We start from the raw sequence: 27,812 nt of genomic DNA on the forward strand, positions 1-27,812 counted from the left end.
AAGCAGTGGTATCAACGCAGAGTACTCTCCTCGCGAGGCTTCCTTTATCTAATCTTTCATATATCATATGTCATGTTACTATAGAAAATAAAATTTTGATAATTCGCAATATATCGAATTGAAAATAATTTTAACGGATTAATGAGACTTTTGCGATTAAAATGACACCAAACACGACATAAATCGGATGATTTTTAATTATAAGTAATTAAAATTTTGATTACATTTTTAATTAAAAATTATCCGATTTATGTCGTGTTTGGTGTCATTTTAATCGCAAAAGTCTCATTAATCCGTTAAAATTATTTTCAATTCGATATATTGCGAATTATCAAAATTTTATTTTCTATAGTAACATGACATGATATATGAAAGATTAGATAAAGGAAGCCTCGCGAGGAGACTTCGGAACTCTTTGATGATACGTCATCTCGCTCGCTCTTTATTCGTTCTCGCTCTCGCTTCGACGACATCGGGAAACTTTCCTTATCTACGATAATTCACGCGAATATAAACATTTTATACATAAAAATTAAAACTTTTAATTTGTATTAAGCAGTGGTATCAACGCAGAGTACTGATTAATTAAATTTTAGCGATTAAAATGACACCAAACACGACATAAATCGGATGATTTAATCTTTAATTCATTAAAATTATTTTCAGCAGACAAAATGCGAATTATAAAAATGTTATTTTCTATAGTAAGATGACATATACATATACATATGTATTCGTGAAATACTATAAATGAAGAAAGCCTCGCGTAAAAAAGACTGCGAAACTGACGACATGATCCTCGTTCTCGTTCTCGCTTCGACATCCGGAGACCTTTAATATAATTAATCTATATACATATATATAATAACAAATATATATATAATTACGAATTTAAATGTCTTATGAAATATATAAGGACTTAAACCTTTATTTTTTATTTTACCTTTTTGAAAGTAAATGTATAATAGATTAATGAAATTTTTACAGTTATTAGAACGACATCAAACACGATGACGCATGAATCGGATAATTTTTAATTAATAAATATATATGAATAATCAAAAATTATCCGATTTAAGTCGTGTTTGATGTCTTTTAATTGCAAAAATTCAGTAAAATATATTATAAAATGTATATAATTTTACTTTTACTATTTTACTTTATAATTTTACTATATAATTTTATAATTATATAATTATATAATTTTACTTTTACTATTTTAATTGTATATATGCGCACATATATATATTCATCCGTGCGCGTACGTAGTGTATATATGTATATGTTAAAATGTAAAATATCGCATGTAAAATATATATATACAATATATTTTTTTTTAAATTTATTTATATACGCGAAATGTATTTCTTATCTATAATTTATGGATATAAGATGTGTGGACACACATGCGTAAAAAATGATTTTAGATTTTACTTCTCGAAATGAAAGTGGATGTATTTAGCACGGACATGAACCAAATAATCGATGGTATCGAAAAGTGGATGTGGATACGTAGTACAAATTCCTAAAAGTGGATGTACGGCGCTGCTGTACGGCCTAGTTAAAGCGTCCCACGAAAATCGCCGGCATGTCCTCTCTCAGGCTTCTCTCTGCTATAGTAAACAGAGATGCGCCAATAATCACGTGATCGTAAAATTTCGCTGATTGATCAGAGCCTTTGACTATATAATCATGGACTGCTAGTCGAATTTTTTCCGATGTAATGAACATGAATAGCGCTCTGGCTTCCTAAGTGGCGCCTCTTGGTACTTACAAGCCAAAATGCAATTTTATTCTTTTTAAATTTAATTAGTTTTTACTTTATATTGGAGATATAATAACAGGACTTCATGGGTAAATATATACGTTTATTAAACTAATTTATTAGGCTATATTTTGTGTTAATTTTTCTTCTCTCTGTAAAGGCATATGTTGATAATCTGATAAAATCGGTAAAACAGCGATGTATGACTTTGGCTGCGGTCGAGAATACACTACGAATGCTTTGAAACATCATTTTATCTTTATTCTTCTGGATGTAGAACAAAGATAGAATGATGTTTCAAAGCATTCGTAATGTATTCTCAACCGCAGCCTTTTTCTTTACTTATTTTTACCATTATTCTTGACGGTCGCAACTGGAACGTATACGCAATTTTTCATTCGCAATGCAACGAATGGGTCATACCATACTTTTCAAGAGAAACGTATATGTTTTTAGAGTTCGTTGTCGCTCATGGCATGATATATGGTTTATCAAAAAAATATATGTATATAGTATATAAATAAACACAAGAAATAAAAGAAATATAAGAAATTTAACGAATTTATAAGATAAAGATATAATAAAAGGCCCACAATAAAGAAAATATTAAGAATAAAAATAAATATTAAATATACTGAAGAATAAAAATTAGGAATAGATATTAAATGTAACGCACAATAAAACATAACAAAACATAATATAGTATAAATATTAGAAATTGTGTCATTCAGTCATAACATAACAATCAAAAATATTTATATTTTTATAAATTTGTAAATTTAAACAATATATAGATTTAGACATTATTACCCAAATATAATCTTAACCAAGTAAAAAAATCTGTAATCCCAAAGCAACATTTTTATTATCATGTTTAGTTTTTTAATTAATGGGAATTGAAAAATATATAAACTTTGGAGAAATAGATGCTAGTGGATCTCATTAATTTACAAAGAAATATTTATAGTTTAGATAATTTTTATTTATAGTTTATAGTTTTTATAGTTTAGTTAGTTCTAGATAATTTTTAAATTTTTATGAAAAAGCTTAAAAATGATACAGATCTCTTTTTTCGATAAAATGATATCAGAAATATATTATAATAATCTTTCTAATTCTTGGTTCTGTTGTACATACCATAAGAGGAATAAAGCTGCGTCAGTTTGATTGAAATATCTATGATACCTTTATTTGACAAAACTTTTATTCTGAATAATTTCAATGGTTTTTTCTTTGATATTTTTTTAAAATTTGGAATATAGAATTAAATTTATATAAATTAAATAAAGTTAACTTAGATTAATAATAAGATTAGCTATTTGAGTATTCACGCGCATATCTGTTAATTTGCAATACTATTTATCTGTAATAAAATAATATTTGTACAAATAAGTAATAAATTTGAAAGTAATTAATCTATATATAAATAATTTTAAAAAACAGTAAAAACGTTTGATTCAATTTTTTAATTAAATAAAGTTATTTAGTTATTTAGTTAATTTATAAAAGGTGTTCATTATATTTAATTACAATTTTATTAATTTTCTTATTTTCATGTGCAGTCATATATTAAACAATCAATTTTTAGTTACAAATTGTTTATATTAAGGTTTCCTTAAATTTTGCAGATTAGAAAATCATAAAAAGATATTATGTATATGTGTTGTTATTTTAAATGATAAATTTTTTATATTTATAGAAATATATTTTTCTAAATATATTTTCTAAAAATAAAAACATTGATATAAAATTTCATTGATACACTGACAATAATGAGAGAATTTTCTCTCATTGTCAGAATTTACCCTGAAAATCGTGGTAGGTAATCGTGAGACAATATGGTATGGAAAAAATTTGATGAGAATTTCTCTGATTAATATTGATCACAATAAAAATAATAATATCTATATCACAATAAAATATAAAACATGTTTGATTAATTTTACTAAACTGCATAGTAAAATTAATCAAACATATTTTATATATTTTATTGTATAATAATAGATATTATTATTTTTATTGTGATAAATATTAATCAAAGAAATTCTCACAAAATTCTTGCTATACTATATTGTTCCACGATTACCATGATTTTCAGAGTAAATTCTAAGAGAAAATTTTCTGTGTATATAATTTCATAGTAAAACTAAATGCAAATCTTTCTGCAATTTATTTGTATAAGATTTTATCTTCTTAAGATATATTATATATATATATATATATATATATATATATATATATATATAATATATATACACTACCGTCAGAAAGTTTAAGACCAAAGTAATAAATAAAGATCCTCGAAAGAATAATTTATTTTTACACGTTAAAATATGATATTCCGCTGATTGTTTCTTTTTTTTATTAATAGCTAGAAGATCATGTTACAACACCATAAAAGTAAAAATAGCTTGCTTTATTTTTTAGAAAGAAATAATAAATAAAATTAACAAATTTTTTTGGGTTAAACTTTCTGACGGTAGTGTATAAATGTGTGTATGTGTGTGTGCGTGTGTGTGTGTGTGTGTGTGTGTGTGTGTGTGTGTGTGTGTGTGTGTAAGAGTTTTATAAGAGTATTAATGTTATATTATTGTAATTCTTTCTAGTTTATTGCATATAAATAAATAAAAATGTTATATTTTATTAGCTATTATTTTATATTACACAATTTTGATGAATTGCATAGTATAAAGAAACAATCACGCTAACATAATTAATTATTACTTGTAATATACTAAATAAATTTCAATATAAATATAAATATAAATAAGTTATTTAGTGTAAAGCAACATACATCAGTCGCGCATTCGATTATCAATAACGCGCGTTCCGTGGCAGGGCTGTATATAAAGTGGCAGAGACTGTGTCTAGCTCAGCCGTAGCGAAAGGGTTAAACTTAATATTTTATTTTCCTAACTTGATGAGAAATATTTACTTTTAAAAATTAAAAAAATACATAAATATTTATCAATCGTTTCTCATTACAACGCAATGTACAATACTTGGGACATTGTCGTTTGCGAATGCAAAATCAATCCGTTCAAGCTATCAAACAAATCTCAGTATCAAAACTATCAAACAAATCTCGTTTGAGATCCGAGCTATTACTTCAGCGTCCTTTTACATGCAACTTTATATATTCGACGTTAGATATATTTGCATGAAGGTACTCACCGTTGGCAGCTGTGTTCCTCCAATTTTCGATGATCTCGTAACAGCACTATTATCACCACTATACTGTCATTACCGTTTTCATATCTGAAGGATTTTATGTCTGTAATGGATAGGTATACTCCAAATTCTTTCTGAATTTGCATCATCTAGTTCGCATTTTACAGATTAACGTTGTTAATGTCGATTTGTCCTTTTCTAAAGGTAGGTTCAATTTTAGATACCAACGGTTTTTCTTCTTAAACTCTTCTACAATTTTGTAAAATAAGTATATTTTATTATTTACAGTATATACACACATATAAACAGGATGTCCCTAAACTGGCGATAAAGATTTTAATAACAAATTCTTTGTAATATTTCAAGACAAAAATTCTAATACGAAAATATCGGGGCTATAGTATTTTTCAAATAATAAAAGTTTAAAGATTACGAATGACGAGCTAGACTTTTGTGTGCTCAGAGATAGCAAAATGATCAGTGGTAAAAGTGCTTCCATGTCAAATAACTTTGTTTTTATTGATTATAATTTCATCGTGGAGACAGCTAAATATGACAATTGACACATATCAATATCGATATATTAAACTATGGAATAAAAACGTTTTTAACTGTTCTTATGATTCATTACGGAGAAACAGAAATACATTTTTAATGAAATCTTGAATATTTTTACAATAATACTATTATCAAAAGCATCCGATTCATGGAATCGTAACTGGCAATAGTGAAATTATTGTAGAATTCATAATCTTTAACCTTTTCCTATTTGAAAAATGCTATATCCTCGACATTTTCGTGTTAGAAATTTTGTCTTCAAAATATTACAAAGAATTTATAATTAAAATCTTTATCGCCAGTTTAGAGACACTCCGTATATGTATAAATATATTATATTTAACACATTATTAAAATATATAAATATTTAATATATTAAAATATAAAAGTACTACAAATTATATTAGAAACTATAATCACAAAAATAAAGAAATATATTTTCTTATAATTATGAATATTACATTGTTTATTGAAATATGTGTGTGATATATGAATGTAAAATATATATAGCTATATATATATTATATGTATATGTATTTGAAATTAAAAAAACATGACTTAATTATTTTAAAAATTAACTGTTTCGCAGATAAAAATAAATACTATTTTTCTATCTACTTATTATATTTTAATTCAATATGTTTATAAATATTTGTTATAGATAAAGATATCCTTTTATCTACAATAAATATTTATAACATTTTAAATTAAAATATAAGTACATAGAAAATGTTTATTTTTATATATATATTTTGCATAAACATAACTTATACATTTATGTTATATTACATGACATATAGAAGTATGTAATATATACATTTATTTTATATTGCATTACAGGAAAATATCTAATATATATACGTTTATATTACATTACATAATATGAAAACATATGTAATACATATGTCTATGTTATGTTACAATAACATATCATTTGAAATATATTTAACATATAAATGATACATCTCAAAGTTGCTGACATAGAGCCGTACCAGAACGTAACATTTACCTGTATAAGTAATATTACATGTAACATTCATGACAGTCGTGTAATATTACATACATGTCTATGTTACATGTGTGGTTTGCTAGGATGCGAGTATCGACTTTACATGCCTTTTTTAGAAAAGGATTATTTTAATATATTAATATATTATATTTTAATAATGTTATTATATAATATAAACTACACAGCCAAAAAAGTTGTACACTTGAAAAGTAGTAAAAAATTGTGAAAGTTTAAAAATTTATAACTTAACTAATAATTATAATATCGAGGTGTTTAAAAAACAAAAATAAAGCTTGAAGTCTGTAGTTTGAGAAAATTTTAGTGCCATTACGTGGAATGATTAGTTTTACAATGGCGAATGACAGAGTGAGAACCTGCAAAACTGATAGAAAGTCCACTTTCCTGAATTGCACAGTGTGAATCAATTGATGTAGGTAGCTCAATGGGATAAAAAAAATTGAAATTCAAACTTTTCTCTTTAGAATGTGCTTTTTTTATCTTTTCTTTCTTTTATGCGGGGAAATCCTCATGGATACCCTCCGATTCCCGAGGAAATAGTGCCGAAACGGCGAAAACCCCGTGAATATCCTACTCGGATTTGTTTACGCGAGATGCCCGGCACGATTTGCATCGCTTCAGGACAAGCTTTATTTTCGTTTTTTAAACACCTTGATATCATAATTATTAGCTGAGTATTTAATTCTTGAACTTTCACAATTTTTTTACTACTTTTTTTAAACGTACCGTTTTTCTTGTTTGTATGGTCGAGTATATATAGGACAAAGTATGCTAAATCGTACTCCCAAAGGTAAATATTAAAATTGCAATAAAACTATCAAAAAAGTGACAAAATTTTTTTATTTATTAATTTTTTTATTTGAAACTATGGTTTTTTGTCAACGATATACGCGAAACATTAACACAAATTTATCATTGTTTCATATCGTAAAATAAAAATTAAAAAAAAATATCTAATACGATTTACAATACGCCGGTTTGTTGAATTGTACCCATGAATTTTTAAATCATACTTCTAACAATAAAATTAAAATATTCTAACAAAAATGAAGTTTCATTTTCTACGAAAGTTCTCAGTCTGCAACAAAACATATCTATAAGAAAATGTCATATTTATAATTATAAATTCTCTTAAAAAATTTAACAAAAATATTTTTTGTATCATACAAAAATATAAATAAGTATTACCTCAATATAATTGTAAAATTTGATAATATTTTCTTCAATTGTCTATCTAAATATAGAGTAAAAAAACCAATGCCTAAATAAAAAAATTAATTTAGTAAATCATAGCAGTACGATATAGGAAAAAGTTAGTGGTACGTTTTACCGAACTTGCCTTGTGAATAAAAATTTGTGAATAAAAAAATAATCTTGAAACTTTTTGCCGATTTTTTAACAGTTCCATTATAGGATTAAATAAGATGAAAAAATTATTTAATAATAAGTTTAATTGCTTATCTTTCTCAATGTGATAGCTTAAGCACGGGGTGCCAAATATTACATGAAAATCACGCAAAATAAATTTATAAACTCAGTAACGGATCGCTTGAGAAGAAAACAAACATTGCGGCATTCGAGGGAGGCTAGCTGCAATACAACAGCGTTAACACATTAAAATATTTTAACTCTGATTACAAAATACAGTAGAGATACGATTTAACGAACGGTACGATTTAGCATATTTTCCTCTAATTAATAAGCATTATAATGATATATTATTGGCATAACTTTACTATTTTTATTAATTTCCAAATAGATATCGAAAAAAACCTCATGTAAAAGAAGTGATACCGATACAAGAACGATTGAAACATAGAATCTTACGAAATCTACTTACATTGGTGGTGTCACATTTGCTCTGTTTACATTATGTAGCATCAGATAGCATCCTTCTTCGTGCACCTGTCCAGTTTTAATCGCCTTGTTATAAGCATGCACACGCTGTCGAAATAAAGATCGTCACGATCACTTCCAAGGGATGCAAAATCGACTACGCATCTCGAATCTGCGCACCAATATCGTGCCCCCTTTGGCCTTACAGTGCAAAATCTGCAATATATCATTAATATATATTAGATAATAAATTAGCCGGAAAAGCCGAATTTTGCTTGGTACGATGCCAAGACTGAATTTCGGAATTACATTTTAAATATAAAATAGTCAATATAAATATTTAGAAATCAATTGGCTATAAGAGCCGTACGCGGATGTTGATGCGTCGATTCCAACGAAAATTAATTTTTCGTTGAGATTAAATATTTGTGCACGGGGCACGAATTTTGCTTGGTACACTGCCAAGACTTATTCGGAATAATCTCTTAGTGATAAAATAGTCAATTGAGATTTTCAATCAAAATTATGTAGGTGTATGGGAATTGTTAAGAAAATATTACGAGAATAAAATAAGAGTTATTTGCAAGCGACATGTTCAATGTTTTTTTTAATTACCGCAATTTAATGAAAAAGAATTTGAATAGCATAACAAAAAGACACAAAGAAGAGCATACTGAAATGTTAGAAAATTTAACGACAGATACTGTTACGTCCTGTGGACTCCACAATTCTTTTCTTTCAAAGAATGCAAGGCGATGATTGAAAAATCACAGGCGTGGGAATAAGACTATGATCTGGCAGGCGAAGCAGCTGACCGGAGACGGTTAATCGTAAAAATAAAAATAAAAAAAGGAAAGATACATACCAGATGTAACTCGCGGTGTCTGAAATTCTCGCTTTGACTAGTTGACAACTCGCGCTTGAAAAGCAATAAAAATCTTTCTTTTAAAGGAAAATTTTACTTAAAAAGTAATAAAAACTTTTTAGAAGGAAATCTCCACTTGAAAATCAATAAAAATTTAGAAGAAAACTTCCACTTGAAAACGAATAAAATTTTACCAGACTAACAACGATAACCAAATCCAAACAAATGCCGCCTGACAGATCATCGAGATAATCTCGAGAGGATAATAAAAATATAAACCTCAACAAATTCTCCATTGGTCAAAACCTAGGGCCTTAAACAAAAGCCCTGACCAATCCCGGTAAACTTTTAAAATCAAGAGACGCCTCCGGGACTGAAAGGGCGTTATTGAAAAATTCCCTATTCGTCAGGAAATATTAACAAACTAACGGGAAGGAGGAGCAAGAAGGTATATATACCCGTGACATCTCTCAGAGAATATCAATCTTTTCTCACACCTACGCACGCGGATCATTCGCGAAAAGTTGTATCACCATCCTTCGAGTAAACTGTTTGAATCTCGAACTCGTGAGCATTCGCAGTGACACTTGTGAAATCATCGTGTGCCCAGTGCTCACCGAGTACGACGATTTTCGCGAGTGAACAACTGTGAGTGGAACACCATCCTCACGGAGGAGTCCGTAGTCAGATTCACACCTGGGATAGTTAACACCTACCTGCGCACTCCATAAGTAGTAAGTTTATCAAGCACGCTACATCTCCACCCTTATACTTAAAAATAATTCTGGGACTTCAATTAAATTATAATTGTTTTCCTTTTTGATTTATTAATTTATTATCCTTGTTTAATTCTAACTTGAAAAACTGTCCTTTCTTCCCCCATCCTTATCTCTCTCTCTCTCTCTCGAAATCACTCTGGATTTCCCGCGATAGCGGAGCAATCCGTGATTTCTACCATCCCCTTATCTTTGAAATCACTCCGGACTTCCCGCGATAGCGGAGCAATCCGTGATTTCTTCCATCTTCTCTCTCTCTCGAAATCACTCTGGATTTCCCGCGATAGCGGAGCAATCCGTGATTTCTATCATCCCCTTACCTTTTGAAATCACTCCGGATTTCCCGCGATAGCGGAGCAATCCGTGATTTCTTCCATCTTCTCTTTCTCTCGAAATCACTCTGGATTTCCCGCAATAGCGGAGCAATTCGTGATTTCTATCATCCCGTTATCTTTTGAAATCACTCCGGATTTCCCGCGATAGCGGAGCAATCCGTGATTTACTCTCTCTCTCTCTCTCTCTCTCTCTCTCTCTCTCTCTCTCTCTCTCTCTCTCTCTCTCAAACGAACAAATAAGTAATACAATAAATAACTAAATTATTAAATAATTAAAATATCAAAATTATATAAAAATAAATATATATATATCCTTTTTTTTTCTTTTACAAGAACTCCCAGAGTTATTTTTCAGTAAGAACTCTTCTTGTCCGGTTATTTTATTGTTCGCTCTCGTAGTGGAAAATCCAAGGAGACGACCCTCGCGAACCGCTGCTAAATTGGCGCGAAACCGGCGTAATAAGCGGTTAAGGAAAGCGTTGGCACGGAGTCTGGCTGCGGGCGAAACCTTCGGCTCCCTAGGAAAAATTAACACACCGATTCACACAGAGACAACTAACACATATCACCCTACGGTCTCTCCTATTTCCTCACCCGAACATATAGCAACCCCGCTGACGCCGTCTCCCGCTACCTCTGCTTCTGCAGAATTTTTCGATTCCCCGCGAACTCCTTCTCCTCTTTCTCCCGAACCCGCTATACCTCAGCAGGCCCCTTCCCCTCACTCCTCTGTTTCCTCTGAGGACGCCGATTCTCCGCGGAGCCCTTCTCCCTTTCTTCCCCCTGCTTCTCCCGAACACCCTGACTCACCTAGATCTCCGTCTCCGGCTCCCTCAACAATCACCCTCGAGAATTCTCCTCCCTCATCCCCAACGTCCTCTGTAAATAGGGAACATCCGGAAGGGTTTGAGGTAATAGATATCGGCGACGACGATTCCGAGGAATCAGAATCGCCTGCCAAGCTCTCATACGAGCAATTTAGAGCTTGGCTGATAAACCAGCTCCCAGGGATACGAGAAGTCCCTGAGGGAGCTTTCACAATTGGTCCAGGCCCCGTAGACCACGAGGCCTTACGCGAATTTCTAGAGACCACTGATAGGAATAACATCATCCCCTGGTATGTTCCCAGGCGTAGATATCCTTTAGCCGTCCCTGCACACCTTCTCCTACGAACCTATCCCCCCTCCACCGCCATAATTACCGAACTCATATAACCTAGAATTCTCTCTTACACGCACAAACATGGACGCAAAATTATACATCTATTAGCATTTAGATTATTGTAACCACCAATCGGGACCCTAAAATTTAAACAATAACTCTTACCCCTTTCTGCCCCGATTGAAGACCTCCGTACTAATGTATCACCCGCGACCCATACACATACACTCACTCTTTCATTAGCAACCAAGTCCGTCGATTATATTATTATGTATATAAATTCTTTCGTCTTTATATTAGGAATAAATTTATAAATTTCAACACAAATGATTTTCATTTATTAATAACCCGTTCCCACTCATTCCCGTAAACCAAGATCGCACAAGGTCCCATCCTGCGTAAAAGAGATTAAATTCTCTTGCCAAAAAGGGACCACCGAGCGAACGGCCCTTTAAATAGAGTAAGAGCGATCCTTGCGGTCGTTGACCTATTTGGCCCCAGACGTTCGTTCGGGTCGAACAGACGGATAGTCTGCCGTCGTTCGAAAAGATAAATTTAGTTACGTCCTTCCTTTCGACTCTTCCTTCCTTGAGTCTGGACGTAACATAAATAAAAATTGGGGGCTCGTCCGGGATTGAAATGTGCGATTCCTGGTAGCGGTAATGAGTAAAGGAACAAGAGGTCAAACTGATAAAGATCAAATAGAAGAACTTTATAAAACTGCATTAACAACACCACATAGAACACGCAAATCTAAATCTAAACCATCTGATTCCGAATTAATTCACACATCCACACCTTTAGTACCTTCAACTTCGACATCTCGCCAAATAAATTTTTCGTTAAAAGATCCTTCCTCAGAATTCGATTTAACTGAAAATACTTTAGTAGCCGAATCGCCCGAGCCAGATTCCGACGATTCTGCCGATATAACTACTGAAACAATAAAAGATCAAATTGAAAAATTTGATATCGAAAGCGATCCCGAAAATTTACTTTCTTTTAACATGGCGCAACCTAACCCCTTTGCTACCTTAAAATACGCTGTAGACGCCGTCCCCTTTTTTGACGGTAGTAACATTCCGCTAAATTATTTTATCGAGGGTTGCGAGGAAGCGAAAGCTATGCTTCCTAAGGAAGCAGAAGCTCAATTTACTAAAATTATAAGAACTAGAATAGTGGGAGAAGCGCGTCGAACAATTCGGGATGAAGATTTTGATACTGTATTGCAATTAACTACTTATTTAAAGAAAATTTATGGACCCACTAAAAATGTATATCAGTTACAAGGAGAACTAGGATGTATTTATCAAAGGAACGAAGAGGATGTTGTCACTTACGCAAATAGAGTTAAATTACTTGGAAAACAAATATTAGAAGCATATCGAAGTTCCGGTCATATTTTACCCAACCAAAATATAAAAACAACGGTAGAAAAAGACATGTGTAAGTGTTTTATTAGAGGGCTAAAGCCCGAAATAGAGCAGAGAATCGCTAGAGACTTAGACGTACAAGAAACTGTCGCTGACGCCCTAAGGATAGAAAGAGAGCTTCGAGAGATGACAGGTTTGCGCCAAGGCCAAGGCGTTAAAACAGGCCAATCACCGTACACTAATCAAGTGCGGGAAATCTATCAGATCTGTTTCAAAGAGGGACATGCCGCAAGTAGCTGCAGGAAGCTCGTTCAATTTTCCTTACAAGGGCACGATTTTCAAACGAATAACGGAACGGAGATTTTAATTTGCCAAATATGCAAAAAACGCGGCCACAGTGCGGATAAATGTCGCCAACGCGATCCTCGCGCTCGTCAGTCAGTAAACGTAATTCAAGAAAAAAACTACTATATGTCAATTATGTTCAAAAACCGGTCACGACGCCAAATCATGCCGACAAAATACTTCCCAACAACAAATTAATAAATCGACGGTTACTTGTCAATGGTGTGAAAGGCCTGGCCATTCGGCTAGTAATTGTTGGAAAAAACAGAACGAGGAAAGAAGTTTGGAAAGTAGACCGAAAGTTTCATGCCAACTTTGCGATAAATTCGGACACTCCGCTAAGGATTGTCGTGTTAAAATAAATCAACAACTGACAACGAAGAACGATACATTCTGCAGATATTGTAAAGAACAAGGCCATCTCCTTGAAAATTGTCAGTTACGCAACGCAAGTAATAATCGTCGAAAAGAAAATAATCAGGGAAACTACACAGGTCCCTCGGGGTCGGGTGCACAACGGGGGGCCGGACAGACTTCACACCCGTCGACATCTCAAGAAGCCAAGTAGGCCGTCAAACCATCGACATACGACCCGTAACAGTAAACCTCGATAAACATAGTCGCGTGCCTACTGTTCAGGTCCAAATTAACGAAATACCATCGCAAATAACCTTTCTATTAGACACGGGATCCGGACCAAATATAATCAAGGAAAATTTTATACCTAAAACTCTAAAAATTAATTATACAAATATATTAAAATTAAATGGTATAAATAATCATCCCGTATATACGCTCGGAGAAGTCGCTTTAAATCTCCTTGGAATACCGATATCTTTCCACTTAGTATCTCACGACTTCCCGATCCCACAATCCGGAATATTGGGAAATGATTTCTTTAAACAAACATTATCGAAAATAGATTACGCTCAAGGATATCTGACCGTATCCGGAGTTAACATACCGTTTTTCTCACCGGAATCTATAATAGTGTCTCCGAGATCCGAATCATTATTTTATGTAAGGATAGAAAACCCCGAAATAAAGGTGGGATATATACCAAAATTAAAAATAGAACATGGAATTTACTTAGGAGACACTATTGTAAAGAACATCTCCGGAAAAGCATATCTCAATGTTATAAGTACTTTAGACGAAGAAGTGGAAGTCCGCGTACCCACTTTGCGTTTAAAGCCGTTGGATCAATTATTTGACGACTATAAATCCGACTGTCCGACGGTCAACAATTACGATGAAGTTTCGTCTATAAACGAAGAACCAACGAACACCAATGAAACTTATATTGATATCGAAGGCGAAGAAGAAAATTTCGAGGATGAAGAAAAATTTACGAAAATAACTCGAAAGACAAACAAAATTAATGTTGACAAGGGAAATAAAAATTCTCCCGGAAATTCTAATAATTCAAAAATCCTTGGAGAGGGAAGTTACCAAACCTCTCCTGAAAATTTTAATAATTCAAAAATCCTTGGAGAGGGAAGTTACCAAACCTCTCCTGAAATTTCATATAATTCAACAATTAACGGAGGGGGAAGTTACCAAACCTCTCTTGAAAAATTGAATAATTCTAGTAAAGGGAAAAATTATCAAATCTCTCTCAAAAATTTAAATGATTCAAAATCCCTTGGAGAGGGAAGTTACCAAACCTCTCCTGGAGGGGATATTTCTAGAATTTCGGAGGGAAATCCAAACCTCGACAGAAAATTCTAGCTCCGTCAATTGCGAGGAGGGAAGTTACCAAACCTCACTACGCGATTTGACACAATCTTGTTCTAATTTAAGAGAGAAAAATTCCTTATCATTTCTAGATATCAAATTTCCGAAAGTTGGATTATTCACAGAAGACCACAATGACAAATTAAAGTCATCCCATGTTACTATAAAAGACCTTCTTGAAAAGGCACAAAAATATTTAAATATTGAAAAATTAAACATTAAAAACTCTAAACGCATGAAAAACAGAACCAAACCGTCTTCGAAAGTTTCGACGTCTTTATTAAATAAATCGCAAGAAATTATAGATAAATTTATGCGAAAACGAAAATCTAAACATAAAAGAAAACAACAACAAATTAACGATACAAGCAACGATTTGCATAATTGCCTAGTGGTTTCCGAGGAAAAGGAGAAAGACCGCTTTATACAAATTACCGAATTATTACGATTGGAACATCTAAATGAAAAAGAACAAGAAAGTGTAAAGAAATTAATAACAAACAGTCAAAACCAATTTCATATTCCCGGAGAAAATTTAACTGCAACTCATGTACTCCAACATCAAATACCAACCACAGATGATCGACCAATTAACACTCGTCAATACAGATTCCCGCAACTACATAAAGAAGAAATAAACAAGCAGAAGGAACTGTTAGAAGGAGACATCGTAAAACCATCACAATCGCCATACAATACGCCCATATGGATCGTGCCGAAGAAAGAGGAGTCCAAAGGAAACAAGCGCTGGAGAATGGTCCTCGACTTTCGGGCTTTAAACGACAAGACCATCGGAGACGCATATCCATTACCTAACATCATAGATATATTAGATCAATTAGGGGGCGCGCAATATTTCTCTGTATGCGACTTAGCATCTGGATTTCATCAGATAAAAATGGATCCTGCTGACAGTCACAAAACTGCATTCACTACTCCCTTCGGTCACTACGAATTCGATCGAATGCCTTTTGGATTAAAAAACGCTCCTGCAACATTTCAGCGCCTAATGGATTTAGTATTAACAGGATTACAGGGCGAAGAATTATTTGTTTATATGGACGACATTGTTATTTATGCTACTTCCTTAGAAGAACACGAACGAAAATATAACGCATTAATAGAACGACTTCGTGAAGCTAATTTAAAACTACAACCTGATAAATGTGAATTTTTAAAAACCGAAGTAACTTATTTGGGACACGTAATTGGCAGAGATGGAGTAAAACCAGATCCGAAAAAATTAGAGGCAGTACATAAATTTCCCCGACCGAAAACCCCAAGAAATATTAAGCAATTTTTGGGACTTGCCGGATATTACCGGCGCTTTATTCCAAATTTCTCTAAACTAGCAAAACCATTAACAAATCTATTAAAAAACAACACTCATTTCGAATGGACATCAATTCAAGAAGAATCCTTCGAGATATTGAAACAAAAATTATGTGAAGAACCAGTACTACAATACCCTGACTTCTCTCGACCATTTATTTTAACTACGGATGCGTCAGGTTTAGCCGTAGGAGGAATACTCTCACAAGGGGAAATAAACAAGGACAGACCTATCGCATACGCTTCCAGAACACTCACGGACGACGAAACGAAATACGACACTTACGAAAAGGAAGCACTAGCCATAATATATTGCGTTAAACACTTCAGACCATACTTATATGGAAGAAAATTCACCCTAGTTACAGATCATAAACCTTTAATGTGGTTTAAAAACGCGCAAGACGCAAATATGAGAATACTTCGCTGGAGATTAAAATTAGCGGAATACGATTACGACGTTGTTTATAAGGCAGGAAAAACTAACGTAAATGCGGATGCATTATCAAGAAACCCAGTAGATCTTGAAGAAATTGATTGCAAAATAATAAAAGAACGAAAAACTTTAAATCCAAATAATCCGGAAGATGCAGAAATAATTTCCAGAATGCTGGAAGAAACCGATGACGAAGAAGAAGAAGACGACGATTTTCAACTATATCTGTCAGATACCGAAGAAATTGAAGAACCGATACTCGAAGAAGAACCCCCTGATAATAATGCCGATCCTATACCTTTTACCCCCGAAGAACTAAACGAACCTCCTGCGTCACATACTATCGAAAAAGCGTTAATACATGATCCTCCGAAACAAAACAGAATGCAAACAAGAAGTCAGACGACAAAACGAAATATTAAGAAAAATAATGAAAATCATAATAACAACAAAAATAATACTGAAAAGATAGAAGAAAGAAACGATCCGCCAGACAAAGATCAGGATAACAAAGAAACAGATGGAAAAGAAAGGGAAGAAAGCGATGATGACGAAGAAGAAATTATCAATAAAAATTTAAAATCAAGAAAAATAAAAATAAAACCTACTATCAATGAGAATAAAATAATTAAAAGCAACGTTATAGATTCTCGCGAACTATTATTTCTGCGAAAAGACAATGTCGCGTATTTTGTCGACATTTACGGAAAACCTTTAGACTCAGGATCTGAAAAACTCTTCGAAAGAAACGAACTCCCGAATATAGGACCCCTGGAGTTAGGTAAAGCGAAAGCAATAAAATACAAAACCCACTACCACATAGTCTTACCCATCAGTGAGACGGAACGAGAAGGCCCCACAGCGACTCTCAACCAAATTATCGCGGTCATACACGACTTACGAAATTTGACTGAAAATTTAAATTTAGAAACACTCAGCATTGCAAAAACAGAAATTATCAACAATGTTCCATGGAATAATATCAAATCGCAACTGCAATTAAGATTCATTAATTCCACTACCAAAATAATCATTTGCAACGGACAAATTAAATATCCACCGAAAGATCTACGATCCGTTATAATTGGTGAGATGCACTGTTCGCCGATAGGAGGACATCGCGGCGTCACTAAGACATACAATAGAATAAAACACAATTACTATTGGGAAAACTTAAAATTAGATGTTCAAAGATACATACAACAATGTTTGCAGTGCCAACTGAGAAAATTAGTACGCGTCAAAACAAAACAGCCTATGATAATCACAGACACACCAGGCTCTTCTTTCGACAAGGTAGCCATGGATATTGTCGGACCTTTACCCAAGACAGAAAGAAACAGCGAATACATCTTGACCTTACAAGATCAGCTGACCAAATACTGTATGGGTATACCATTACAAAACCAAACCTCCGAAATTATCGCGGAAGCTTTCGTAGATCGTTTCATCTGCATATTCGGAGCGCCAAAGGCAATATTAACGGATCAAGGAAGAAATTTTCTTAGTGACCTAATGAAAAAGGTTGCAAAAATATTTAGAATTCGTAAATTTCGTACAACGGCCTTTCATCCACAATCCAACGGCTCATTAGAAAGATCGCATCACGCATTAGGAGAATATTTAAAACAATATGCAAATGAACAAAAACAATGGGACAGGTGGATAAGCCTTGCGATGTTTAATTACAACACTAGCATACATGAAACAACCAAACATACGCCATACGAACTAGTCTTTGGAAAAATAGCTAGAACTCCATCGAATGAAATTTTATCTTCGAACGATCAATTATCAAATTATGACGATTATCTAATAAGCCTCGTAACACAACTTCACACAATCCAAGGAAACGCTCGTGAAAACGTCATCGAAGCGAAACACAAATCCAAGACATACTACGACAAGAAGATTAACCCTCAAAATTTCAAACCGGGAGACCATGTGTTTCTCCTAAAAGGTCCAAAACCCGGAAAATTCGGAGATCATTATACAGGACCCCACGAAGTATTAGAAATATTAAATAAAAGTAATGTAAAAATTAAAATAAAGAAAAATAGCCGAATCGTGCATCCTAACCGATTGCGAATTTCCTACATTAAAACCACTAAATAATCAACAAAAAGGATTAATTTTCCACAAAAATAAATGTTTTTTTTTATATAAATAATAAAAATACAAAATATAATATTAATAAAAATAAAGTAGAAATACATAAAGGTTATAAGAGGAAAAAGATACACACACCTACAAAAATAATTAATATTTCAGATGGATCGCAAATTCAGACGACTAATCGCAATATTAATAATACTAGCAGTATACCTGCATCCAACACATGGGCTAATAGGATATGACTGTGGATCTTCCTCCGCAAACCTAACCACGCTATCATTGTTAAACATCGAGGAATGCGATATCCCTCGTAAAGAAATTAAACCGGATCAAGTTTACGTACAGCTGTTACAAATTAATGAATTCGAAGCAGTGCACGTAATACAGTGCAAAGTTGAAATCGACCGATTAGTCAAGAAATGCGGAATGTTTTCTCACACAATGGATGTACATAACGGAAAATATTCATATATAGAAGAAATAACTCGCGAGGCTTGCAGGCGAATGCATAGTTACGGAAGTTATCAAGTAGGACGCACTCTTATCTCAGGACTTAAATCCAATAGCACAATAACCAGACCGATTACGTTAGCTGGTCAAGTAGACAACTACGGCGAATACCACGGAGGAGCATACTCAGATCCTTACGGAACATGGTCGGATGTCATTGTAGTCGGAACTGTAAAAATCACATTACAGGATTACACTGCCGACGTACGCATCAACACTAATAAAGTACAACTCAGATCCGGCATTACTTGCCAACTCGGCTCTACACATTGCGTAGACATCGAAGGAGGAGATACGTATTGGAATACCGTACCTGCAGGTCCCTGTAAATTTAATAACTATGGAATATTATTCGAGGGGTACGCCTACAAAATAATTGACGACGAGCAAGGCCAAACAGTATATTCTCTCACCACACAAGACACAATATTCGCTCTAACCAGTAAGGGCAAACAAGATGTCTGCGGATATTCGATAATACGTACCGAACATCCTAAATTAATGATTTTCGAAACAGTGCGAGGAACCGCCGTTTTTAAAAAACAATCACGTATATCAAATCTCGATATCTTCACGTACATGAATTCAAAATTTGTGTACGTAGAAAAACATATCCGCACGCAAATCACCCAGCTTTATCACGATATCCTATTACAACAATGCAATCTAGAGCAACGAATGTTACAAAACGCTTTAGCAATTGCCACACAATCACCAGATATCTTCGCATATCACCTAATGAAAGGGCCCGGTTATATGGCTCTACTAGCGGGAGAAGTAATTCACATTGTAAAATGTGTACCCGTCGAAATAACTCTTGCTCATACAAATCGTTGCTATAATCAATTACCCGTGTTACGGGAAAATCAAACATATTACTTAACCCCGCAAACTCATATACTATTACGACAAGGAACGCAAACCACATGTAATACATTAGCACCTTCTATGTACCAATTGGAGGACTCTTGGTATAAACTCATGCCAAGACCAGTGGACAGTATACCGCCAATTACCATGAAGCCATTAACCAAGCCTGTATGGAAATACATCAGCCCCGGATCGCTTGCCATAAGCGGCATATATACAGAAAGCGATTTAAAGGACCTGCGAGACCATATAATGTTTCCAGCCGAGAGACCCGCAGTTCTCAACTCCCTAGCGAGAGGAGTGATGGGAAGATCCATGTCTTTAGAGGGGGGGTCGATCTCCAATTTACTGGATATAAACACTATAGAAAAATAGCGATGTCTACATGGAACAGATTTTGGAATAAATTCTTATTTTTCGGAAACCTCAGTGCTGGGTTACTCGGAATATACCTATGCATTAGAGCCATAAAACTCACACTAGACACAATAGTACACGGCTACGCCTTACACACAGTGTACGGGTGGTCTCTGTACCTAATCGGAACTTTATGGGACTCTTTAACACATCTGCTGATACATCTGAAAACAAGACAATTCAAAAAACAAAAACCCACCGCTCCGGCCCCTGGTCCCCAACACAGCGGGGCGCTCGAGATTTACCACACCGAAAACAAAACATCTGCGACAACTACTTATCCTCTCCTTCCCCCACGGGAAGACGCTACGTATACTTTCGAACTCAGAGAATCGAAAAGCTAAGGAGAATAAGGCATACCCCCAATTAAACCCCCCCCCCCCGAAATTCTCCACACAAAAATACATACATATTTTATCTTTATTTTTACCTCAGAAATGGAAACCTCTTACATCGACACTGAATTCTTGACTCGCAGTCGCCTGAAGGTGACCGTAGTAAGAGCGGAATCACCCTCGCTGTTTTGGGTACAACTAAAAAATAGCGCAAGGGAACTCCTGGAAATGGAAGAAGAAATCCAATTCCGGATGGATAGGAGAGCCAATTCATTGCTCGTATACCCTCACCATATGAAGGAGGACTTAGAAGTTGTCGTGGTTAAAGACAAAAAAGGATGGAAGCGAGGGTTTATACAAAGCATAAATAAGAACACTTGGATGGTCAAAATAATGCTCGGCGACTGGGGAAGAACAGTGTGACGCCGTATGAGCGAAGTGTATCACCTAGAAGACCGTTTTAAGGGGGTATCCTGGCAAGCCATAATATGTGGATTAGCCCACACCGCAGCCCCTAATGGTAGGAAAACGTGGCCAATAATGACACGAGACCTGTGTCGACTCCTTTTAGAGGGACAAGATGGATGGATAAATATAGTCCATCCTCTAAGGAAAGGTGAAGGTGCGGCCTTGGTGAAGCTCCATATCGAGACCGGAAAAATATTCGATACAACATACAACCTCAGAGATGCATTGTTCCGACTAGGTCAAGTCGAGATCTGTACAAAAGTCACCGCCGACGTGGAACCCTCAGTCTAAAAAGAAAAAAAAAAAAAAAAACGAAAAAAAAATATATATATATATATATAAAATTGAATTATGTATTAACTTAGAGTTATTGTAGCATTTAAATAATTCTATATATTCTAAATTTTTATTACTCCACTATTCATTTGAAATCTGAATTGTGTATTAATTCAGAATTACTCTAGTGTTTAACAATAAGTATTCCTATAGACCCTAAATTTTCTTTACCTTACTACTACTTCGTTTGAATTTTGAATTATGTATTAATTAGAATTACGCAAGCGTTTAAGTACTCCCATATATCCCAAATATTAATTACTCTATTATCATTAGTCATTATATCACCCTACCTTTCCTCTTTATATTATGTACTTCTTTTGCATATTATAATTATAACGTCATTATTGATGCTACACATTATCATATCATATTATTCTTTAGTATTAATTACTATTATACCATATATATATTGAATCGTTATTGGTAATATTTCAACATTTGCGCTCTTAGGTTTAAGTTTCTTATATACTTATCATGAATATATGTATTTCTTCTTTTATTTACATGCGCAAATTTATACCTTATACTTAACCTCATAATAATAATACTTTGTAAACAAGTGGAACCATTTTCTATTATTATCGTCAAAGCATACTGCCTGATCGTCGGTTGCAGTATAACAATGCCAGTATATCACCATCTCCAATGGACACCCGAGATGCCGGAAGAAGTACGCCAAGGCCCAATCGACGGTGTTAAACCAGAAGACCACCCCGAAACATACCGAAATCTAACAGAACTCCGGTGTGTTACATTAATGGAGGGTGAAATCTATCAAGATACGACTGACTGCAGCAAAATTTGTCAAGAATGCTATGATAAAATATCAGCCGAGGAAAACCAAGAATATGCAACAATACCACCGCATAATTTGGTCCACAAAATATCAGCTGACGACCAAACAAATTGCACTAAATGCAATAAAGTAATAGTAACAATCAAATCGGCGATAAACTGCAGGGACTGCATAGAAGAATATCTATACGTTGACCAGACATACTTGGCCGAAGGCTGGGGTCAAGCTGTGATCCCCAGAGGGGTAGAAGAGCAATAAAAGGAAGGGACCTGCTACTTGACACCAGAGAACTGACATTTACTACTGACGAAAATCAGACAGATAAAAACGTGCCTAGTTCTTTTCTTTTTCTTTATATATAACATATATATATTTTCTTATATATATATATATCCCTCTATTTTCATTAGAATTTTCATACGATAGAAAAAGGGCTCCACACCTGCGTTACATGTATTAGCGGTAGTAAATTTAAATAAATAAGTACAATTAAAAATAAGCTATGAGTAAAGAATAAAACGACACAAGAAGGACGAAAGAAAGGAAGGGGTTTTGGAGGTCGCCTTGTCTTTCCTCCTTCTCTACACAATTAAGAAGATAATTAATAATTCAAGGTAACACATTTAATAAAATAAAAATTAAATGTGAGCCCTTCCAATCAACAAGTCGTGATTCCTCTGAAAGAAAAGAATCGGATTATTCCATATAATTCTCTTTGCAAATGTCGTGTTTTACACCCCAACATTTGTCTAAGGCGGGGGGTGTTACGTCCTGTGGACTCCACGATTCTTTTCTTTCAAAGAATGCAAGGCGATGATTGAAAAATCACAGGCGTGGGAATAAGACTATGATCTGGCAGGCGAAGCAGCTGACCGGAGACGGTTAATCATAAAAATAAAAATAAAAAAAGGAAAGATACATACCAGATGTAACTCGCGGTGTCTGAAATTCTCGCTTTGACTGGTTGACAACTCGCGCTTGAAAAGCAATAAAAATCTTTCTTTTAAAGGAAAATTTTACTTAAAAAGTAATAAAAACTTTTTAGAAGGAAATCTCCACTTGAAAATCAATAAAAATTTAGAAGAAAACTTCCACTTGAAAACGAATAAAATTTTACCAGACTAACAACGATACCCAAATCCAAACAAATGCCGCCTGACAGATCACCGAGATAATCTCGAGAGGATAATAAAAATATAAACCTCAACAAATTCTCCATTGGTCAAAACCTAGGGCCTTAAACAAAAGCCCTGACCAATCCCGGTAAACTTTTAAAATCAAGAGACGCCTCCGGGACTGAAAGGGCGTTATTGAAAAATTCCCTATTCGTCAGGAAATATTAACAAACTAACGGGAAGGAGGAGCAAGAAGGTATATATACCCGTGACATCTCTCAGAGAATATCAATCTTTTCTCACACCTACGCACGCGGATCATTCGCGAAAAGTTGTATCACCATCCTTCGAGTAAACTGTTTGAATCTCGAACTCGTGAGCATTCGCAGTGACACTTGTGAAATCATCGTGTGCCCAGTGCTCACCGAGTACGACGATTTTCGCGAGTGAACAACTGTGAGTGGAACACCATCCTCACGGAGGAGTCCGTAGCCAGATTCACACCTGGGATAGTTAACACCTACCTGCGCACTCCATAAGTAGTAAGTTTATCAAGCACGCTACATCTCCACCCTTATACTAAAAATTATTCTGGGACTTCAATTAAATTATAATTGTTTTCCTTTTTGATTTATTAATTTATTATCCTTGTTTAATTCTAACTTGAAAAACTGTCCTTTCTTCCCCCATCCTTATCTCTCTCTCTCTCTCTCGAAATCACTCTGGATTTCCCGCGATAGCGGAGCAATCCGTGATTTCTACCATCCCCTTATCTTTGAAATCACTCCGGATTTCCCGCGATAGCGGAGCAATCCGTGATTTCTTCCATCCCCTTACCTTTTGAAATCACTCCGGATTTCCCGCGATAGCGGAGCAATCCGTGATTTCTTCCATCTTCTCTCTCTCTCGAAATCACTCTGGATTTCCCGCGATAGCGGAGCAATCCGTGATTTCTACTATCCCCTTATCTTTGAAATCACTCCGGATTTCCCGCGATAGCGGAGCAATCCGTGATTTCTTCCATCTTCTCTCTCTCTCGAAATCACTCTGGATTTCCCGCGATAGCGGAGCAATCCGTGATTTCTATCATCCCCTTACCTTTTGAAATCACTCTGGATTTCCCGCGATAGCGGAGCAATCCGTGATTTCTTCCATCTTCTCTTTCTCTCGAAATCACTCTGAATTTCCCGCAATAGCGGAGCAATCCGTGATTTCTATCATCCCCTTATCTTTTGAAATCACTCCGGATTTCCCGCGATAGCGGAGCAATCCGTGATTTACTCTCTCTCTCTCTCTCTCTCTCTCTCTCTCTCTCTCTCTCTCTCTCTCTCTCTCTTAAACGAACAAATAAGTAATACAATAACTAACTAAATTATTAAATAATTAAAATATCAAAATTATATAAAAATAAATATATATATATCCTTTTTTTTTCTTTTACAAGAACTCCCAGAGTTATTTTTCAGTAAGAACTCTTCTTGTCCGGTTATTTTATTGTTCGCTCTCGTAGTGGAAAATCCAAGGAGACGACCCTCGCGAACCGCTGCTAAATTGGCGCGAAACCGGCGTAATAGGCGGTTAAGGAAAGCGTTGGCACGGAGTCTGGCTGCGGGCGAAACCTTCGGCTCCCTAGGAAAAATTAACACACCGATTCAACTAACACACAGAGACAACTAACACATATCACCCTACGGTCTCTCCTATTTCCTCACCCGAACATATAGCAACCCCGCTGACGCCGTCTCCCGCTACCTCTGCTTCTGCAGAATTTTTCGATTCCCCGCGAACTCCTTCTCCTCTTTCTCCCGAACCCGCTATACCTCAGCAGGCCCCTTCCCCTCACTCCTCTGTTTCCTCTGAGGACGCCGATTCTCCGCGGAGCCCTTCTCCCTTTCTTCCCCCTGCTTCTCCCGAACGCCCTGACTCACCTAGATCTCCGTCTCCGGCTCCCTCAACAATCACCCTCGAGAATTCTCCTCCCTCATCCCCAACGTCCTCTGTAAATAGGGAACATCCGGAAGGGTTTGAGGTAATAGATATCGGCGACGACGATTCCGAGGAATCAGAATCGCCTGCCAAGCTCTCATACGAGCAATTTAGAGCTTGGCTGATAAACCAGCTCCCAGGGATACGAGAAGTCCCTGAGGGAGCTTTCACAATTGGTCCAGGCCCCGTAGACCACGAGGCCTTACGCGAATTTCTAGAGACCACTGATAGGAATAACATCATCCCCTGGTATGTTCCCGGGCGTAGATATCCTTTAGCCGTCCCTGCACACCTTCTCCTACGAACCTATCCCCCCTCCACCGCCATAATTACCGAACTCATATAACCTAGAATTCTCTCTTACACGCACAAACATGGACGCAAAATTATACATCTATTAGCATTTAGATTATTGTAACCACCAATCGGGACCCTAAAATTTAAACAATAACTCTTACCCCTTTCTGCCCCGATTGAAGACCTCCGTACTAATGTATCACCCGCGACCCATACACATACACTCACTCTTTCATTAGCAACCAAGTCCGTCGATTATATTATTATGTATATAAATTCTTTCGTCTTTATATTAGGAATAAATTTATAAATTTCAACACAAATGATTTTCATTTATTAATAACCCGTTCCCACTCATTCCCGTAAACCAAGATCGCACAAGGTCCCATCCTGCGTAAAAGAGATTAAATTCTCTTGCCAAAAAGGGACCACCGAGCGAACGGCCCTTTAAATAGAGTAAGAGCGACCCTTGCGGTCGTTGACCTATTTGGGCCCAGACGTTCGTTCGAGTCGAACAGACGGATAGTCTGCCGTCGTTCGAAAAGATAAATTTAGTTACGTCCTTCCTTTCGACTCTTCCTTCCTTGAGTCTGGACGTAACAATACTATAATTGAGTTTTTGCAATGCCGATGTCAAGTTCTAGAACGAGCATCTCTAAGCGATATTTCCAAAAAAAGCAAATCAAGGTTTAATAACAATGAGAAGAACGATGATAATCACATACAGTTGTTCGAATCGAGATTTCAATGCAAAATATTGTCAACAACGGTTCAGGAATGTCAATGTTATTTATATCAAGGACAACATTTGATTTATTTCTGTAATCAACTTTTAAATTTATCTGTTGAAAATAAAATCCAAACGGTCAAACCATTAAAATTGTGCATTAATTATCTTTCTGCAACGATTATTTCGTCGTAAAATGCAAATTAAGTTTGTGCCAAACATGCGAAGGCAGTCATAATACCTCATTATCATCAAATTAAGGAGACGGCGAGTTCAATTAAATCCGTTGAATAGCAGGTTCAATACCAGAACATTTGAAAATCAATTAAACAATTGTTTATCTTTTCTTATAGTTATATACGTTTGTCAGTATAAGAATCCGTTGACAATACATTATTAAAATTTCGGGAATTTAGAATAGCCTATCGATAAACGATGTCAACCGAAAACACGAAGCCGAAAAATCATTTTGTAAATACGATAAGTCGAAATATCTCGGAATGGTTTGTTGTTAGATTTTGACCTTTTCGAGAGAACGAAGAAAGGCTTGGCGAATCGAGAGAAATAACGATGAAACGATTAACAATTTCGTTTAACTAACGCGTGCCTTTTTTATAAAAAAAGTAATTTTCTAGAGTTTATGCATACATAAGAAACAATAAAATATTACTTACTGGCTACCACGAGGCAAGACCGATCGACAGCTGAGACTAGGCGACTAGACGTTCTACGCACGGGATGCGAACTTCCCATCTATACAATACGACGCGCACGGAGCGACTGACTTCACTGACTGACTTTCTTGCTCGCTGCTCGCAGGTTCGCTTGCTATTTCGTTGTCTCGGCCGTTTCCGTAAACGCTCGGCCGCACTCACAATCAGCTGCCGCTAGCCCATGCTCAACTGTGTTGGACACATCGACATATAGAATGGCTGGCAATGGAAGGGGAGCCGCATGAGTAGAGTGAGAGGCAAACAGTCAAATAATATAAAGTTACGTTCCGTCTCTTTCTAATATAACCTGATTAGTTGGCGACATGACATCGACGGTTTTACGATGTTTTTATTTATAAATATTAAAGATTTGATAAATAGAATAAAAAACTTTATTTACAAGATTA

General features: G+C 35.0%; 1 long non-coding RNA gene across 4 annotated transcripts; it reads right to left on the reverse strand.

The window, feature by feature from the left end:
- Positions 1–1,312: 1,312 nt before the first annotated feature.
- LOC145948247 (uncharacterized) lies at positions 1,313–27,477 on the reverse strand. 4 transcript variants are annotated; one of them, XR_014427307.1, is made up of 4 exons: positions 27,367–27,477; positions 8,362–8,573; positions 4,940–5,185; positions 1,313–1,610 (listed from the first exon to the last, which is right to left on the reverse strand). It is a non-coding gene; the product is annotated as an uncharacterized LOC145948247 (long non-coding RNA). The 4 variants fall into 4 exon arrangements; XR_014427306.1 differs by having other exon boundaries at positions 1,313–1,613; XR_014427305.1 differs by lacking the exon at positions 1,313–1,610 and adding an exon at positions 4,472–4,810.
- Positions 27,478–27,812: the final 335 nt, after the last annotated feature.

This window comes from Prenolepis imparis, unplaced genomic scaffold (assembly GCF_030444845.1).
Source record: "Prenolepis imparis isolate NDT839.2.m4 unplaced genomic scaffold, iyPreImpa1.0 SCAF_299, whole genome shotgun sequence".
In the NCBI taxonomy this organism is placed as follows: Eukaryota; Metazoa; Arthropoda; class Insecta; order Hymenoptera; family Formicidae; genus Prenolepis; species Prenolepis imparis.